Source organism: Oncorhynchus gorbuscha, linkage group LG06, assembly GCF_021184085.1.
Source record: "Oncorhynchus gorbuscha isolate QuinsamMale2020 ecotype Even-year linkage group LG06, OgorEven_v1.0, whole genome shotgun sequence".
NCBI classification, from domain to species: Eukaryota; Metazoa; Chordata; class Actinopteri; order Salmoniformes; family Salmonidae; genus Oncorhynchus; species Oncorhynchus gorbuscha.
In genome coordinates this window covers 7,546,158-7,551,338 of record NC_060178.1, presented here as the reverse complement: position 1 = coordinate 7,551,338, position 5,181 = coordinate 7,546,158, and the positions used below count along the sequence as shown (strand labels likewise).

At 43.4% G+C, this 5,181-nt stretch overlaps 1 protein-coding gene and 1 pseudogene across 1 annotated transcript in view; both read left to right on the top strand.

Annotated features, from left to right (window-relative positions):
* The window catches only part of LOC124037472 (anoctamin-9), a 190,882-nt gene that overhangs the window by 4,670 nt on the left and 181,031 nt on the right, over window positions 1-5,181 (top strand). The gene's annotated exons all lie outside the window — the stretch shown is intronic.
* Window positions 4,266-5,181, top strand: part of LOC124036958 — a 41,972-nt pseudogene continuing 41,056 nt past the window's right edge.

Genomic DNA, 5,181 nt, shown 5'->3' with positions numbered 1-5,181 from the left:
CAATGAGACTGTCAGTTAGGCCTACAGACAATGAGACTGTCAGTTAGGTCTACAGACAATGAGACTGTCAGTTAGGCCTACAGACAATGAGACTGTCAGTTAGGTCTACAGACAATGAGACTGTCAGTTAGGCCTACAGACAATGAGACTGTCAGTTAGGCCTACAGACAATGAGACTGTCAGTTAGGCCTACAGACAATGAGACTGTCAGTTAGGCCTACAGACAATGAGACTGTCAGTTAGGCCTACAGACAATGAGACTGTCAGTTAGGCCTACAGACAATGAGACTGTCAGTTAGGCCTACAGACAATGAGACTAGTCAGTTAGGTCTACAGACAATGAGACTGTCAGTTAGGCCTACAGACAATGAGACTGTCAGTTAGGCCTACAGACAATGAGACTGTCAGTTAGGTCTACAGACAATGAGACTGTCAGTTAGGCCTACAGACAATGAGACTGTCAGTTAGGCCTACAGACAATGAGACTGTCAGTTAGGCCTACAGTCAATGAGACTGTCAGTTAGGCCTACAGACAATGAGACTGTCAGTTAGGCCTACAGACAATGAGACTGTCAGTTAGGCCTACAGACAATGAGACTGTCAGTTAGGCCTACAGACAATGAGACTGTCAGTTAGGCCTACAGACAATGAGACTGTCAGTTAGGCCTACAGTCAATGAGACTGTCAGTTAGGCCTACAGTCAATGAGACTGTCAGTTAGGCCTACAGTCAATGAGACTGTCAGTTAGGCCTACAGACAATGAGACTGTCAGTTAGGCCTACAGTCAATGAGACTGTCAGTTAGGCCTACAGACAATGAGACTGTCAGTTAGGCCTACAGTCAATGAGACTGTCAGTTAGGCCTACAGTCAATGAGACTGTCAGTTAGGCCTACAGACAATGAGACTGTCAGTTAGGCCTACAGACAATGAGACTGTCAGTTAGGCCTACAGTACAATGAGACTGTCAGTTAGGCCTACAGACAATGAGACTGTCAGTTAGGCCTACAGTCAATGAGACTGTCAGTTAGGCCTACAGTCAATGAGACTGTCAGTTAGGCCTACAGACAATGAGACTGTCAGTTAGGCCTACAGTCAATGAGACTGTCAGTTAGGCCTACAGACAATGAGACTGTCAGTTAGGCCTACAGTCAATGAGACTGTCAGTTAGGCCTACAGTCAATGAGACTGTCAGTTAGGCCTACAGACAATGAGACTGTCAGTTAGGCCTACAGTCAATGAGACTGTCAGTTAGGCCTACAGACAATGAGACTGTCAGTTAGGCCTACAGACAATGAGACTGTCAGTTAGGCCTACAGACAATGAGACTGTCAGTTAGGCCTACAGACAATGAGACTGTCAGTTAGGCCTACAGACAATGAGACTGTCAGTTAGGCCTACAGACAATGAGACTGTCAGTTAGGCCTACAGACAATGAGACTGTCAGTTAGGCCTACAGACAATGAGACTGTCAGTTAGGCCTACAGACAATGAGACTGTCAGTTAGGCCTACAGACAATGAGACTGTCAGTTAGGCCTACAGACAATGAGACTGTCAGTTAGGCCTACAGACAATGAGACTGTCAGTTAGGCCTACAGACAATGAGACTGTCAGTTAGGCCTACAGACAATGAGACTGTCAGTTAGGCCTACAGACAATGAGACTGTCAGTTAGGCCTACAGACAATGAGACTGTCAGTTAGGCCTACAGACAATGAGACTGTCAGTTAGGCCTACAGACAATGAGACTGTCAGTTAGGCCTACAGACAATGAGAGACTGTCAGTTAGCCTACAGACAATGAGACTGTCAGTTAGACCTTACAGACAATGAGACTGGGTCAGCCAGGGCCTACAGACAATGAGACTGTCAGTTAGGCCTACAGACAATGAGACTGTCAGTTAGGCCTACAGTCAATGAGACTGTCAGTTAGGCCTACAGACAATGAGACTGTCAGTTAGGCCTACAGACAATGAGACTGTCAGTTAGGCCTACAGACAATGAGACTGTCAGTTAGGCCTACAGTCAATGAGACTGTCAGTTAGGCCTACAGACAATGAGACTGTCAGTTAGGCCTACAGACAATGAGACTGTCAGTTAGGCCTACAGACAATGAGACTGTCAGTTAGGCCTACAGACAATGAGACTGTCAGTTAGGCCTACAGACAATGAGACTGTCAGTTAGGCCTACAGACAATGAGACTGTCAGTTAGGCCTACAGACAATGAGACTGTCAGTTAGGCCTACAGTGTCACAGGGCTGTTAATTATTAACGTGACATGAAATGGACATATTTTATGGAAAGTACATTGTAATTGCATTCGCCAATATTTATCTGACATTTTCTCAAAATGACATGTACTCGGCTTGCGCCAAATCCATTTTTATCAGTCTTCAAAAGACATTTTTGGACATTTCCCATTATTCTACACACGGGTTCTTAGGTCTTTCAGTCAGACTAATACAGAGGCTCTTTTTTTATATAAGTGTAACGTTCATCTGTAAATATATATAAAATGACAATATTTTGATAAACTGTTAAACTGTATGACCATGGAGTGTTTTATCACAATAAAATAAAACATTCTGCCTTGAAGCAATGTGTTGTATAAACTGATTCTCGTAATTTGCATATTCTGCAAATTAGTGCATATTTAAGGAGGGTTTTTAATTCAAAAAATAAATGCAACTTTGTAACACAAAAAATATATTGTATTTATGTATACTTTTCAGGTGGTAATGTTTCAGTCTGATAAAACTTTACCAGTGTTGTGCCAGAATAGTCTTTATCAAAATTCTTAACTTTTACTAAAAGGTCTATACATTCAGAATGATAGTTTAGCCTACAGTGATCTGCACAGGTTGTTGATGACAAATAGGAGACTAACGTGTTGGGTTACTCGGCGATCAGAGGTTTAACTAGTTGCCCCAGGGTAGGTTTCACTATGAGAGGTTTAACTAGTTTCCCCAGGGTAGGTTTCACTATGAGAGGTTTAACTAGTTGCCCCAGGGCAGGTTTCACTATGAGAGGTTTAACTAGTTGCCCCAGGGCAGGTTTCACTATGAGAGGTTTAACTAGTTGCCCCAGGGCAGGTTTCACTATGAGAGGTTTAACTAGTTGCCCCAGGGCAGGTTTCACTATGAGAGGTTTAACTAGTTTCCCCAGGGCAGGTTTCACTATGAGAGGTTTAACTAGTTTCCCCAGGGTAGGTTTCACTATGAGAGGTTTAACTAGTTGCCCCAGGGCAGGTTTCACTATGAGAGGTTTAACTAGTTTCCCCAGGGTAGGTTTCACTATGAGAGGTTTAACTAGTTTCCCCAGGGTAGGTTTCACTATGAGAGGTTTAACTAGTTTCCCCAGGGCAGGTTTCACTATGAGAGGTTTAACTAGTTTCCCCAGGGTAGGTTTCACTATGAGAGGTTTAACTAGTTTCCCCAGGGTAGGTTTCACTATGAGAGGTTTAACTAGTTTCCCCAGGGCAGGTTTCACTATGAGAGGTTTAACTAGTTTCCCAGGGTAGGTTTCACTATGAGAGGTTTAACTAGTTTCCCCAGGGTAGGTTTCACTATGAGAGGTTTAACTAGTTTCCCCAGTGTAGGTTTCACTATGAGAGGTTTAACTAGTTTCCCCAGGGCAGGTTTCACTATGAGAGGTTTAACTAGTTTCCCCAGGGCAGGTTTCACTATGAGAGGTTTAACTAGTTTCCCCAGGGTAGGTTTCACTATGAGAGGTTTAACTAGTTTCCACAGGGCAGGTTTCACTATGAGAGGTTTAACTAGTTTCCCCAGGGTAGGTTTCACTATGAGAGGTTTAACTAGTTTCCACAGGGCAGGTTTCACTATGAGAGGTTTAACTAGTTTCCCCAGGGTAGGTTTCACTATGAGAGGTTTAACTAGTTTCCCCAGGGTAGGTTTCACTATGAGAGGTTTAACTAGTTTCCCCGGGGTAGGTTTCACTATGAGAGGTTTAACTAGTTTCCCCAGGGTAGGTTTCACTATGAGAGGTTTAACTAGTTTCCCCAGGGCAGGTTTCACTGAGAGGTTTAACTAGTTGCCCCAGGGTAGGTTTCACTATGAGAGGTTTAACTAGTTTCCCCAGGGTAGGTTTCACTATGAGAGGTTTAACTAGTTTCCCCAGGGCAGGTTTCACTATGAGAGGTTTAACTAGTTTCCCCAGGGCAGGTTTCACTATGAGAGGTTTAACTAGTTTCCCCAGGGCAGGTTTCACTATGAGAGGTTTAACTAGTTGCCCCAGGGCAGGTTTCACTATGAGAGGTTTAACTAGTTTCCCCAGGGTAGGTTTCACTATGAGAGGTTTAACTAGTTGCCCCAGGGCAGGTTTCACTATGAGAGGTTTAACTAGTTGCCCCAGGGCAGGTTTCACTATGAGAGGTTTAACTAGTTTCCCCAGGGCAGGTTTCACTATGAGAGGTTTAACTAGTTTCCCCAGGGCAGGTTTCACTGCAGCCTTCTCATTGCCATTAGTTAATATGTTGACAAACTGGTCATTGAAGAGAGGGAAAGAAAGAAAGAGACATCTCTTAATCCTCTGGGTGTGTTTGTACTATATATATCCTGCTGTGTTTACCATTCAAATAAAACTTTATTTGTACATGTGCTGAATACAACAGCTGTAGACCTGACAGTGAAATGTTTACTTACAGGCCCTAACCAACAGGTGACCTTACAGTGAAATGCTTACTTACAGGCCCTAACCAACAGGTGACCTTACAGTGAAATGCTTACTGACAGGCCCTAACCAACAGGTGACCTTACAGTGAAATGTTTACTTACAGGCCCTAACCAACAGGTGACCTTACTTACAGGCCCTAACCAACAGGTGACCTTACAGTGAAATGCTTACTGACAGGCCCTAACCAACAGGTGACCTTACAGTGAAATGTTTACTTACAGGCCTTAACCAACAGGTGACCTTACTTACAGGCCTTAACCAACAGGTGACCTTACAGTGAAATGCTTACTTACAAGCTCTTAACCAACAATGCAGTTTTAAGAAAACAATAAGTGTGAAGTAAAAAATGTAAGTAACAAATAATTAAAGAGCAACAGTAAAATAACAAGAGCGAGACTAAATACTGGGGGTACCGGGGGTACTCGGTTAGCCGAGGTAATTGAGGTAATATGTACATGTAGGTAGAGTTAAAGTGACTATGCATAGATAAT